The sequence below is a fragment of the Haliotis rufescens genome, unplaced genomic scaffold (assembly GCF_023055435.1).
Source record: "Haliotis rufescens isolate VD_foot unplaced genomic scaffold, xgHalRufe1.0.p SCAF_42, whole genome shotgun sequence".
NCBI lineage: Eukaryota > Metazoa > Mollusca > Gastropoda > Lepetellida > Haliotidae > Haliotis > Haliotis rufescens.
The window spans coordinates 814,909-830,696 of record NW_025964135.1 but is presented as its reverse complement, the minus strand read 5'-3'; positions in this window follow the sequence as shown (position 1 = coordinate 830,696).

The window sequence follows — 15,788 nt, the reverse complement described above, 5'->3', positions numbered from 1 at the left end:
CTCCTCCCCGTGAAGGTGACACGCCGTGATATAAATGAAATACTGTCCTCGGCAGGGTGAATCCCTTTCACCCGATTTGTTACATAACGGATAAAATAGTGGCGGATTCCCACCAAACTGTCACTATTGAACCCAATTAACGTGAACCATAAACTCATACCCCGCATCTCGCATGCCACAAGCACACCCCAAACCCGCACCCACACCCTCATACCCCACTCCCTTCACACTAACTTCATCGACCACCCACCCAAACCAACACTACAGCCACAGACACTTCACCGAAACCCATACACACAGCTTCTCAAGTTATGAATCCAAAAGGTGAACCCGACCTGAACCGACACCACCCCATCCACCCCCACCCCCACCCCCCACTCCAACTTCAACCCTCAACAATATTCCCACTCCATTCCCACCCCCCAAAACAAACACCCCTTTCCCGTCTCCCACCCCAAGTCCCACCCCAACTCCCACCCCAATTCCCACCCCAACCCTTACCCTCAACCCTACTCCCAGTTTCACTCCTATCTCCACTCCCCATCCCCACTCCGACTTCCACCCCCACCCCAAACTCCCCCCCCCCCCCTCCACCCCCTCACTCCTACCCCCGACACACTATAGTTACATTCAGAATGTGGCCCTCCGTGACGAGATATGAGTTCCGCGTTCGTTCATAGGTGTATGCAGTGAATAGTAGTTTAATGTAATGATTTTAAGTACTAATTTAACATACTGGGGTAATTTAAATTAATACCAAAACAAGCATTCACTTTGTTTTTCTAAGCCAAATCTAATATATTATCTATGCTAAGGATCAGCTATATATGTTCTATACACTACATAACACGGAAGAAATTCCAAATAAATCCCTTGATTCAGCCTTATTTCATGGAAAGTTACATTTACAAAATACTCAGTGTGAAACTTCACAGCTGCTGTCATGTTCGCTTCTCCGCTTCAACTTTACAGGAAATCAAAACAGCCGGCGAGGAATAAAGTTTTTCCGTGTTTGAGTAACATTGTCGTAAACTATTTAAAAAACGTAAACAAATCAAGCAGTTGAACATTGATTGGTCGAGTGAGTGAGTGAGTTGGACTTAACGCAATTATTAACAGTATTTCGGTTGTATCATAGTTTATCACCAAGAGATGCAAAGATACCCATGTACTGGCACCTGATAACATAAGATGAATAATAAGAGTCAGTTATATATTAGGCACCACAATCAGCAGAACACGGCATCACCAAGGGACGTCACTCTACATGACGAATGGGCCTCCACCAACTCATTGTAACTTGAGAGGCGTCTGACCGAAATTGGAGACAAGCACGAATGGTCCGAATGTCATTGTCAGAATGTAGTAATTTGTAGATGTAGTAACTCTTCTATGTATGGTGTAAGTGTTGGGATAATAAATACTCCATGGCATAAAAATACCATAACAATATCACATACGTTATCACATGGAAAGACAGTGCATCTCTACGTTCATAAGCAATAGAAACAACTGCATGTGTGAGTGAGTAAACTATGGCCAAACATTACTCTTCCAGCAATATCACAGTGAGGTGAGGTGAAATAGGGTTTAACGTCGCTTACAAGAGTATTGCACTTATATAGTAACGTGCATGAACATGTGTGTGTATGGCTGCTTGTACTAGTCCGGACTGATGCCGATTTATTATGCTAGCTCACTGAGATTACAATGCCGCAGTTTATGAATACCCCACTCAGACGACCAGTCCTTGTTTTAGCCCCTTAATGCCGAGCGCCAGACAGGGTAACAAAATATACCATCTTTTGGTATGACGTGGCAGGGGATCGAACCCCAGACGCTCTACCAGTAGACCACGAAAGGGGACAATGGGATTCCCACATTGCTCAAGTACATCTCTCTTTATATTATTCGATGAAGGTTATGAACTGTGACACATTTTGTTTTGTTATGATGTCTTTAATATATTAACTGTGTTGATGCTGGTGTGGTTTGTAAACTTGCGGTTCGACATTCCACCGGAAGTCTACACACCACACTAGCATCAAAATACAATAACTTCCTGACGACTGATCACTGTTCAAACAAAATGCAATGATCGTCTACCGAATATTAACAGAAAAAATGCAACATAGTTACATCATTGTTAAACAATAAAATACACTGTCATATAACAGTACACTTGAGCACCGAGGATGACTGCTTGTATGCCCTAGTTCAACTTCTATATATTTCTTTTTATAGCCAAAAAACCCCGGCCTTCCTTGTATACCACTTGTTGGTTGTTTGTTGGTTTCACACTGAGTTCTTTTATGTACAGACTTTTGGATTAACATATTATTTCAATTTGGGTATCGACACGTAACAGTATAATATTTCTATTCAAACCCTGGACGTCACCATCTCATTTATCTTTGTCAAAAACTTCGCACAGCTTTTCTCTCGTTGGTGTTCTATTGCTTTTAAGAAAGACAGAGTTGATTACGACTTCTTTATTATTTTATTGTGACGTTTCGGTGCAGGTTTTGTACCTTTTTAAGCTACCTCCTGAATGAGAGCGACAAGAAATATTTCCGCAATCATGAGAAGTCTTTATCTAAAGCAGAATCCATTTTCGGTTGGTGTTATACAGTCGTCATTCTCCGGTCTTGAAGTACAACACACATATACTGGTCAACAGTATGCTGTTAATTCAATACAATTTTGAGGGATTGTGGACAGGTGGGCGTGGTGGGCGTGGAGGGCGTGGTGGGAGTGGTGGGCGCGGTGGGCGTGGGGGGAATGGTGGGCGTGGTGGGCGTGGTGGGAGTGGTGGGCTCTGAGGGCGTGTAGGACGTGGTGAGAGTGGTGGGTATTGTGGGCGTGGGGGGAATGGAGGGCGTGGTGGGCGTGGTGGGCGTGGAGGGCGTGGTGGGCGTGGTGGGCGTGGAGGGCGTGGAGGGCATGGTGGGCGTGGAGGGCGTGGAGGGCGTGGAGGGCGTGGAGGGGGTGGTGGGCGTGATGGGAGTGGTGGGCGTGGAGGGCGTGGTGGGCATGGAGGGCGTGGTGGGCGTGGAGGGCGTGGAGGGCGTGTTGGGCGCGTTGGGCGTGTTGGGAGTGGTGGGCGTGGTTGTTGTTAAGTTCTCATGCTCCATTCTTGAAGGATAGCGCCAGGTCCTTGCGTTGTTATTCCACCACTTCATCATATACGTGGTACTGGTCTACAGGACGAGGTTGTAAGTAGAAGGCTCCATCTCCAGCCTTATCAAATGCAGCAAATTATACATTTATTGAAAACTGAAAATGTTCTGTGTGATGTCATAGTTTGATGAATATATATGTGAACGACATACCACTGGCTAGGGTAGATTGATGACGTTATAATGCGTATTGGGCTAAATACAATAACACGTCAATACTGTTTACTTTTCAAAACGCTTTACGTGTTTCGTTAATGATGAAATTAAATAATTATTAATTGTCAATGCAAGAGAATAACCAGCCGAAACAGATTCCACATGGCGTAAAGGGCAAATAGCTGTAGAAATAATATGGAATGGACCACTGAAAATCAGTTATGACATCAGGTGTCTAAGCTAACATTCCACAATTCAGGTCCAATACTTGGACCAATCGGTCCAATCGGACGTGTTGTTGAACACATAAGAAACCGGCCACATCCCGGGGCATGATGACACTTAATAGGCTAAGTCAGACATAGTCACCCTTGGCAATAGCAGCAATTGACATTGCCACCATTGGCAAAATCAAGCAGTTGGGTGAAACCTACGACCACGGGTATGGTACTCGTATCAGGATCATAATCAGGGCGAGGCTAGGATTCGAACCTATGAGCATTAGATCCAGGCACAACCAAGGCACGAACTGGAAATCATATTTCAGCACCTCACACGACCTGATCATCGATGCCCGGTTATGTGTGATAGAATGTTAAGGACGCATGAGCAGACGCTCTAATACCATAAATGATTGCAGCCTAGTGGTTAAAGCATTCGCTCGTCACGCCGAAGACCCGGGTTCGATTCCGAACATGGGTACAATGTGTGAAGCCCATTTCTGGTGTCCCCCGCCGTGATAGTGCTGGATTATTGCTAAAAGCGGTGTAAAACATACTCACTCACTCACTCACTCCAATACCATAAATGTCTACACAATACTCACTCGTAGTTGCTGACCTCCATATCTGTTCATCAAAGCTGAAAGAACAAAGTGAAACCTATATTAAACTGGCTATTAATTCGTTCTTGTGTTAATCAGTAATCAACATTTGGTCTTGTGATGGTGTCTGAGATCCACGGATCCGAATCAGGACAGAAAAAACGGCTCGTATTGATGAGAGGTGAGACTTCATCTTGTGTTGAAATAGATAACAAATAGATTGTTTAAACATATTACACTTTTGGCACCAAATGAGAGATGTTCATTCTTTAAAGAGATGTTGTCGATATGTGGGAATCAGCAAATTCTTAATGAACCATTTTGTCAATATTTTGGTAAAATTTTAGAAACGTTTTTAGTTTTTATACATGTGAGAATTGACTATCAATCAAGTGGTCACCTCGCCTTGCACTGCACTTCCAAGCCACGCACACTGCTGCCCCCATCATGATCAGAATGAGCAGTGCAACAATCACAGCGGGTATCAGAGGGACACAGATGTCATGTCGGGCTGGAAATAATAAATATGAATCTAGACTTGCCACAAATAATGACAGTGAACTGAGTTAATGGAAAACAACAAAAAGGTAAGGGTTAACCATCTTTACTCAATAATTGCGTCATCAGCGTCTATTTCGTGTGTGACGCCGAGGGGGAGAAAGGCTGAGAAAATGGGAGAGTGAGTGAGTGAGTATGGTTTTACGCCGCTTGTTGCAATATTCAAGCAATATCACGGCGGGAGACACCAGACATGGGCTTCACACATTGTACCCATGTTGGGAAGCGAACCCGGGTCTTCGCTGTGACGAGTGAACGCTTTAACCACTAGGCTACCCGTCCGGGGAGAGGCGATTAAAGAAGATTTACACTTTAATGTCAGTTGTGTGAAGTAGTGTTTTTGTCTTTTGTCTTTTGCTGTATTTTACATCAAAAGTTTAATAGCACATATTGCGAGAAATATCAAAAAAACCAATAACATTTCAAGTTACTTGACTTAATGCTATTACATTCAGTTCCATCTGCCCTTTCAATTTCAGTTATTTGTTACATTCAGCTTAGGATAACCACATGTCCAAAGTGTCTAACTTCTCATGATCAAACCCATATCATAAGACGATCCTGGCATGACTAAGGGACGCAACTTTTCACCGCGAATTTTGGCTTTTGATGATGACTGAAGTACTGTTTATAAAACAATTTAACCCGAATCACCCACTTATCCACTAGAAAATCCTGATACACATTTTAGTGTTTATACATGTGAGAATTGACTATTAATCAAGTGGTCACCTCGCCTTGCACTGCACTTCCAAGCCACGCAAACTGACATGATACTCACACACGTTTGTGTGAAGAGCACACACCTATTATTTAACTATCAGGTATTAATAAAAAGTTTTTTGGTTTAACCGTAAATAACGCTTGGGCAATGCCACGGCACGCTGAAAATCAACTTCTATGTGGTATGCTGCAAAAGGGATGGCGCAAAACGCCGGACATTTTAATGTTCATAGAAACACACTATCATGTCTTTGGATACTTTTTCTACACCATGGCTTGCCACCGGCCAGTCGTCCACGTGTGACGTCACGTCAACAAGACAACCATATTCGGTTGGTGCATCGACTCCGTGTTTCCTGCAGGTTTTTAAAAGGGCATCACAAACAACGAAAAGGGAAACCCTAAAGAACCATGACGTTAATATAGTTGGTCCCAAATACCCTTCCTGGTTCATGTTCCGAATTACTTATTTATATATTTATGATTTTGTTACTATTGTTTGAATGGATTTCCATTAAAAAATAAAAACATAAAACAACACATGCCAAATTAAATATAAGAATCATCTGAATGGAACCAGACATTATTTGCTAATACTATTTAATGATTCAACTATTCAACACCTAAACCATGTATATTCAGTATGTAAAATTCGCAAAAAATTCAGTCAGTCAACCAGACTGGCAACATTGCATAGTTACGAGACCAGGTAAAATATTTCTATACTAATGAACAAAATTTACAAAAGGGTGAACATAAGAATTGTACTGTTTAATATTAGCTCTCAGAAAATAACAATAAACTGGTGGACTGTCAACTCAGTAACTTTAACTCTCGACCATCCTCACCATCACTGCCGGGTGTTGTTTGGGCAGTTGTGGATTGCGTTGTTGCTGCTGTGGATTGCGTTGTTGCTGTGGGTGGTGTTGTTGTTGCTGTGGATTGCGTTGTTGCTGCTGTGGATTGCGTTGTTGCTGTGGGTGGTGTTGTTGTTGCTGTGGATTGCGTTGTTGTTGCTGTGGATTGCGTTGTTGCTGCTGTGGATTGCGTTGTTGTTGCTGTGGATTGCGTCGTTGGTGCTGTGGATTGCGTTGTTGCTGCTGTGGATTGTGTTGCTCCATATTTGACAGTCGTTGGTAGTTTAGCTGGAGTTGCCTTTAGTGTCATTGTAGATGACGTTGTAGGCCGACAAGTCGTCGTTTTTCTCGGAGGTAGGGGGGAACCTGGTATAGGGATCAAAGAAATGGTTGATGTATCGATAGTCTGTGTCTTGGAAACATGCATGACATGGTAACACAGTTATTCGGCTTCGTTCTACATGTAAATGCACTCAGTTAGGTGGAGGTAGGATCGTGTTACCATATGATGAACCTGATGATCCAGGAAGTCATGACCATTGGAGTAGAGGCCAACAATACATGTAAAGGTAGCAATTATTAAACGAGTAATGACATGTATATGAAAATAAATCCTATTATCCAAAAGCAGATTAGAGCTGATTTAGTCTGTTACATGATGAAAGACATAACTGGTGTTATAACGTGCTGACATGTATACTAGTGCACAGAAATATCTAAATGCGACGGGAGGCGATATTGATACACGAGAAGATTTTAGATATTTATTTAGATTAAGAAACTAGGAGACAATGCCGAGCTGATATGATGTTAATTCTTGCAGATCCTACCTGAGTGGCATATGCTGTATAGTCTTGCAGTGCAGATGTTATAGTTCCATATTCCATAGACGGATGTGTCATCTGAAGGGCTTGTTGTAGCACACTTTCCTGGTGCCTGGACTTCTCCGTCTGCCAGGTCTTTGAAGAAACTTGGATACTCTAGTCTTTTCCCTGAAGAAAGTTGTTGTTTGACGTTTAATGAGTCAGACTTCCAACCACAACTTGGGCAACTGTTACCAATAAATCTACTTAAGAAAACATGTCATAGCATTGTCATGACAATATATTGATTGAGAGATATCCAGATCTTTAACCAGGTGTAAGAGCGAATTTCAAGATGCATTGTGGTTGTACATGTGTTCATTTCTTTATGACTTCAGTGCATCGCCAAATATACCAAATGGCTGTTCTTTCATTGCTTACCTGATACCCATGTGAAACCATTTCGCAGACGAAGACCTATCCATGACCCTGTAGAGACACCGGCTGTACGTGAGACACTGTCAACATGCTTTTGTGTTTCCACGTCTTCTATCACAACAAGAGACCATCCATCACCCAGGCCATTGCAGAAGGTTTTCGACTCTTCCCACGTTCTCTCCTCTCGAGACAATAAGAAACAGGCATCGTCCTTGAAAACTGTTGTTACCGTATCAGGATTTGAGAGTTGCTTGCAGGCCATCGCACTGTCTGTTTTTATGTACAATATAACAACTTATCAAATATCGTTATTAATGTTTGTTTGTTTGATTATTTGTTGTTTAACGCCGCACTCAGCAATATTCCAGCTATATGACGGCGATCTGTAAATAAACGAGTCTGGACCAGACAATCCAGTGATTGACATCATGAGCATCGATCCACGCAATTGGGATACGATGACATGCATCAACCAAGTGAGCGAGTTTGACCCCCCGATCCCGTTAGTCGCCTCTTATAACAAGCAGCTATGCAATCATTCTGGGACGGTGGGGTAGCCTAGTGGTTTAAGGTTTCGCTCGTCACGCTGAAGACCCGGGTTCGATTCCCCGCCTGGGCACATGTGTGAAGCCAATTTCTGGTGTCCCCCGAAAGGTAGGATATTGCTGAAATATTGCTAAAATATTGCTAAAAACCATAAATTTTACACAAGGCGCTCGACAGTAAGTAACGACAGGAAGTGAGATATTTATAAGCCCATGTGATTCAATGATGTATTTCCTGTAACCATTTCGCTTTGAGCGAAAGCTTTAAAATAAATGCAGAGAATGGCATATGAGTGACGGCGATGTAGCCTAGTGGTTAAGCGTTAGCTCGTCACGTGGAAAGCCCGGATTCGAACGCTCACATGGATGTGATGTGCTGAAATATTTCTTGCAGCGGCATGAAAGAACACTCACTCACTCACTCACTCACTCACTCACTCACTCACAAAAAAAGCGACAAAACCCATTCCATTTTCATAAGTAATCTTAAAGACCGTCGTTATATAGCCGGAATATTGCTGAGTGCGGCGTTGAACAACAAATAAACAAACAAACAAACATTGCAGAGCAGCCTGTTTGGTGAATGACGTCATGCTACTATCTTATGACGTAATAGTGACGTCGAGTCTATTTTGTATGGGACCGGTTTCAATCGACATTTCCCGCAACGTTAGAATAAACCCGAAAACCTACACACACATACAATCCAAGATCTGATCAGTCTCATAATCAAGGTAATTTGAGTGACCCAGCCACATGTATTCACCTTGTAAACCCCCCACTGGAATTATCAACGCTTTGACATCATGATTTGTGTTATGTATGATACATCCTTACCTGCTGCAGATCCGTCCATCCAAAGGAATATCCAGATGGAGTATAATGCAGAATGTTGAAAATACACGGGTATCAGTAGCCTTGCGACAGACATGTTTCCCCTCAACCCTTCTACAGCCAGTGTCCTACCAGGAAGTGTGATTCGATGACAGTGGGCATTGGGAGCAACAGCTCGACTATTTCTGAATCATGAGTGTCACTTCGTTGTTTCGTGTTCAGTTTCCGCACATTACCATTTTCTGACACCAATACATATAAGATCAATACAACTGACATTTCATATGCTTTCGCCGTTTTCTTTCATAATAGCATCACCGAACATAAAACCGAACGACCCATGAAGATCCGGGGTAGAATATGTCTTCAGCAACAAATGCTTGCCGTAAAAGGCGACTATGCCTGTGGTAAGAGGCGACTAACGGGATCGGGTGGTCAGGCTCGCTGACTTGTTTGATGCATGTCATCATATCCTAATTGCGTGGATCGATGTCATGATGTCAATCACTCGATTGTCTGGTCTAGAGTGGATTATTTACAGAGCGCTGTCATAAAGCTGGAATATTTGCGGCGTTAAACAACAAATAGACAAAGAAATTAAATGAAACATTATACAATCATATGAATGTAAACCTATTTCGCTCAAGTCAATCTATTGTTCTGGTGACGTAATGTAATGACGTCATGAACAATGGATGACGTCAAATCGTATTTAAAACGACATTTGTGACGACATGTTGCTTCGACTAACCAATCAGCCATCGCTAAAACACTCTGTGTAAATATCAAACAGTTATTACCGCCGTTCTGTCCTACCTGGTAATGTTTTATTTCATTATAATAATGAGATCAATATTTACTGTGTTTCTTCCTAAGTCACACCAAGTCTAATCCCAGATTCAGAACGATTATGACCCCTGATGGCTCCTCCCCGTGAAGCTGACACGCCGTGATGTAAATGAAATACTGAATCAATTGCACCCGATTTGTTAAGTAACGGATAAAATAGCGGCAGATCCCAACCATCCTGTCACCATTGGACCCCAATTACGTGAAACATATAACTAATACACCGCATCCCCATCCCTCATCCTGCATCCCGCATCTCGCATCCCGCATCCTGCATGCTACAACCAATCCCCAAACCCAAAACGCCACCCACACGCACACCCTCTTACCCCACTCCCTTCACATACACTTCATGAACCACCCACACCCACACCCACATCCACACCCAACACCTCATACCCTACTCCCTTCACACACATTTCATCAACCATCCATCTACACCCAAACTAACACGCACACCTCATACCCACTTCCTTCACACACACTTCATGAACCTTCCACACACATCTATGCCCACACCCACACCTCATACCCTACTCCATTCACGCACACTTCATGAACCACCCAACCACACCCACACCTCATACCCACTTCCTTCACACACACTTCATGAACCACCCATCCACACCCACACCTCATACCCACTTCCTTCACACACACTTCATGAACCACCCACCCACACCCACAACCTAACCCACATCTCATACCCTACTCCCTTCACACACATTTTATCAACCATCCATCTACACCCAAACTAACACGCACACCTCATACCCCACTTCCTTCACACACACTTCATGAACCACCCACACACATCTATGCCCACACCCACACCTCATACCCTACTCCATTCACACACACTTCATGAACCACCCAACCACACCAACACCTACACACACACCCAAAACCGACACCACACCTCATACCCCACTTCCTTCAAATACACTTCATGAACCACCCACCCACACCCACACCCACACCTCATACCCTACTTCCTTCAAACACACTTCATGAACCACCCACCCACACCCACACCCACACCTCATACCCCACTCCCTTCACATACACTTCATGAACCACCCACCCACACCCACACCCACACCCACACCTCATACCCCTTTCCCTCCACACACACTTCATCAACCATCCACCTACACCCACACCCACACCTCATATCCCACTTCCTTCACACCCTTCATGAACCACCCACCCACACCTGTACCCACATCCATACCAACACCCTCAATTCATACCCCATTTCTTCACACACACTTCATGTACTACCCACCCACACGCACACCCACACTCACACGGCATACCCCACTCCCTTCACACACACTTCATGAACCACCCACACCCACACCCACATCCACACCCAACACCTCAAACCCTACTCCCTTCACACACATTTCATCAACCATCCATCTACACCCAAACTAACACGCACACCTCATACCCACTTCCTTCACACACACTTCATGAACCACCCACACACATCTATGCCCACACCCACACCTCATACCCTACTCCATTCACACACATTTCATGAACCACCCATCCACACCCACATCTCATACCCCACTTCCTTCACACACACTTCATGAACCACCCACCCACACCCACACCCACACCCACACCCACACCTACACCCACACCTCATACCCTACTCCCTTCACACACATTTCATCCACCATCCATCTACACCCAAACTAACACGCACACCTCATACCCCACTTCCTTCACACACACTTCATGAACCACCCACCCACACCCACACCCACACCCACACCCACACCCACACCAACACCCACACCCACACCAACACCTCATACCCTACTCCCTTCACACACATTTTATCAACCATCCATCTACACCCAAACTAACACGCACAGCTCATACCCCACTTCCTTTACACACACTTCATGAACCACCCACCCACACCCACACCCACACCCACATCCACACCCACACCCACACCCACATCTCATACCCTACTCCCTTCACACACATTTTATCAACCATCCATCTACACCCAAACTAACACGCACACCTCATACCCCACTTCCTTCACACACACTTCATGAACCACCCACACACATCTATGCCCACACCCACACCTCATATCCTACTCCATTCACACACACTTCATGAACCACCCATCCACACCCACACCTCATACCCCACTTCCTTCACACACACTTCATGAACCACCCACACACATCTATGCCCACACCCACACCTCATACCCTACTCCATTCACACACACTTCATGAACCACCCAACCACACCAACACCTACACACACACCCACACCCACACCCACACCCACACCTACACCCACACCCACACCTCATACCCCACTTCCTTCAAACACACTTCATGAACCACCCACCCACACCCACACCCACACCTCATACCCTACTTCCTTCAAACACACTTCATGAACCACCCACCCACACCCACACCCACACCTCATACCCCACTCCCTTCACATACACTTCACGAACCACCCACCCACACCCACACCCACACCTCATACCCCACTCCCTTCACACACACTTCATCAACCATCCACCCACACCCACACCCACACCTCATATCCTACTTCCTTCACACACTTCATGAACCACACACCCACACCTGTACCCACATCCATACCAACACCCTCAATTTATACCCCACTCCCTTCACACACGCGTCATCAACCATCCACCCACACCCACACCCACACCTCATATCCTACTTCCTTCACACACTTCATGAACCACACACCCACACCTGTACCCACATCCATACCAACACCCTCAATTCATACCCCACTCCCTTCACACACGCGTCATGAACCACCCACCTACATCTATACCTACAAACCACACATCATACCCCACTTCCTTCACACACACTTCATCAACCATCCTACACCAACACCCACAGATACTTCATCGACACCCCCACACACAGCTGTCCTTACCAATAACCCTACTCCCACTTCCATTCCCTATCCCCCAAACACCCCCACCTACACTCGTCATGCTCGCTTTTCCGCTTTAAAATCAACACAGCCAACGAGGAAGAAAGTTTTCCGTGTTTCAGTTACATTATCATCAACTTTTTATAAAACATAAACAAATAAAGCAGTTGAACAATGATTGGGTGAGTGAGTCGGGTTTAACGCTATTATTAACAGTATTCGGTTGTATCATAGTTTATCATCAAGATATGCAAAGATACCTGTACTGGTACCTGACAACATTAGATAAATAATAAGAGTAAATTTTATATTCGGCACCACAATCAGCAGCTCGCGGCATCACTAAAGGACGTCACTCTACATGACGAATGGGCCACTGATCTTTGAGAGACGTCTGGCCGAAATAGGAGGCAAGTACAGATGGTCCGAATGTCATTGTCAGAATGTAGTAATTTGTAGATGAAGTTACTCTTCTATGTATGGTGTAAGTGTTGGGATAATAAATACTCCAAGGCATAAAATACCATAACAATATCACATACGTTATCACATGGAAATACAGGTCATCTATTATATCCAACAACTGCATGAGTGAGTGAGTGAACTATGGCTAAACGTTACTCTTCCAGCAATATCACTGTGAGGTGAGGTGAAATGGGGTTTAACGTCGCGTTCATGGTTTTTGCGCTTATATAGCAACGTGCATGCAAGTGTGTACGTGTGTCTGGCTGCTTGTACTAGTCCGGACTGATGCCGATTTATAGTGCTAGCTCACCGAGCCCACCGAGATACCATACCACAAGAATACCCAACTCAGACACAGTATACTGACATGTACCATATTTTGGTATGACGCGGCCGGTATCGAACCCTAAACCTTCCGCTCTCCGGGCGGACGCTCTACCAGTAGACCACAACAGTATCACGAAAGGGGACGTCGACAACAGGATTCCCACATTGCACAAGTGCATCTCTCTATATAATATTCGATGAAAGTTTATGAACTGTGACACATTGTGTTTTCTAATGATCTGATTAATATATTAACTATGGTTCGATATTTGTATTTGAAGTGAGAAAATTACTCATCAGTAAGTGATGTAGTTTGCTGTATTTATCCGAGTGTGATTTGGCTATAGGTCAGTCTGTAGGGTCCTCTTCCTTGTGTATTGACACGAAATGACAGGGGGAATATTTCTCGTGTCCTGGTTTATTTTCCGGTTCATTGTTATGTAAGTGACGGGACATTTGCCGTTAACAGGAAGTTAGTGAATGTTGTGATACACTGCAGTCAACGATGTTCCAGTTATAGCATGGTGGCCTGTCTGTGATCGAGTCTGGCACAGCCAAACCACTGGTTGATATAAGCAGGTCTAACGTCTCTCGCCATCGTGCACACACTGCACCCACCAAATCCTAAACACGTTGTCTTCCTGTCTGAGTAATGTGTTTTGTCTTAGGAAAGTCTGCCGTTCAACACATTTAAAAACCAATGATCATATCACTGGGAGCAAAGTATACCTTTACATGCGTGTAAATGCGAATAAGAAGGTTGTGGTGAATTTGTCCTGTTCAAGATTATCACACTTATACAGCGGTGTTGTGTATGTGTGTTTTGACTTGCAGTTTCAGTTGTAATCTCTCATTGAACTTTTCAATAAAAACCTCTTCTGCTGCCATACATTTGAGAAGGTGCTGGAGGTAGTTCCTTCATTCGTGTCGGTGTCTGATCTGTTAAAGTAACTGATATAGTTGAGAGGCTAAAGTTGACTGGTTGACTGCATTTCTCTGTGACCTCTGATGCGTTACGCGTGATGCCTGTAGTCGCATGTGACTCTATATACACAAACTACCAGCGAATGGGGTGTGTGACCTACAACAGAAGACCTGGTCTAGCTTCCATGTTGGGTCACAGTACCTGACATCATTACTTGCAGTCGTAACTTTACCGCATGATGGACACGTGAAGATCCGGGGTAGAATAGGTCTTCAGCAACCCATGCTTGCCGTAAAAGGCGCCAATGCTTGTCGTAAGAAGCGGCTAACGGGACCGGGTGGTCAGGCTCGCTGACTTGGTTGATGCATGTCATCGTTTCCCAATTGCGTATGATGTCAATCACTGGATTGTCTGGTTCAGACTCAATTATTTACAGACCGCCGTCATATAGCTTGAATATTGCTGAGTACGGCGTTAAACAACAAACAATACAATACAGTATAATACTGCATGATGATCTGAAGAAGTGAAGAAGTCAGTCAGAAGTACTGCTTTCTGTTGTTTGAGGTCAAATCGTTCATGAATCCCATTCAATGGGAATGTGTTGACTCAAAATAGTTAACACCCCATACTGTCCAGTGATTTATTGATCCATTCTATCATAATATATACCATGGTCAAAATCTCATACTCATATATTTCTATTTTAGCACAGAGTTTCTTTCGCTCATATGAGTAATTTGATTTTACGACTGCTTTTGGTGTGGCGGTCATTCAAATCGTGACTAGAACGAAGCAATGATGGCGAATTGGTCCAAAGCAGTTTAGGACAAACCCTGGTATCCAAGCCAGCAGGAGTTATCTCCCCTACCCGAAAAGCCGCCACCTTGGGTGCGCGAAGAGGGGAACGCTGGTTAATGCATGCGCATCTAAGATGACGGCACGTCCGGTTCCGGGAGGAGGAGAAGCGCACGAAAGATCCTCCACTTCAATAAAAGGAGCGCACGTAAAATCCTCCACTGAAGCAAGTCAGGCTATCATGGGCATCAGGGCTGGCAAGCAGAGTGATGATGAGGAGGAAGGAGGATGAGAAGGGAGGATGAGAGAGGAGGAGGGAGGAGGAGGAGGAGGGAGGATGAAATAGGGGGAGGGAGGAGGAGGAGGAGGGAGGAGGAGGAGGAGGAGGGAGGAGGAGAGAGGAGGAGGGAGGAGGAGGAGGGAGGATGAGAGAGGAGGAGGGAGGAGGAGGAGGAGGGAGGATGAGAGAGGAGGAGGGAGGAGGAGGAGGAGGAGGGAGGAGGAGAGAGGAGGAGGGAGGAGGAGGAGGGAGGAGGAG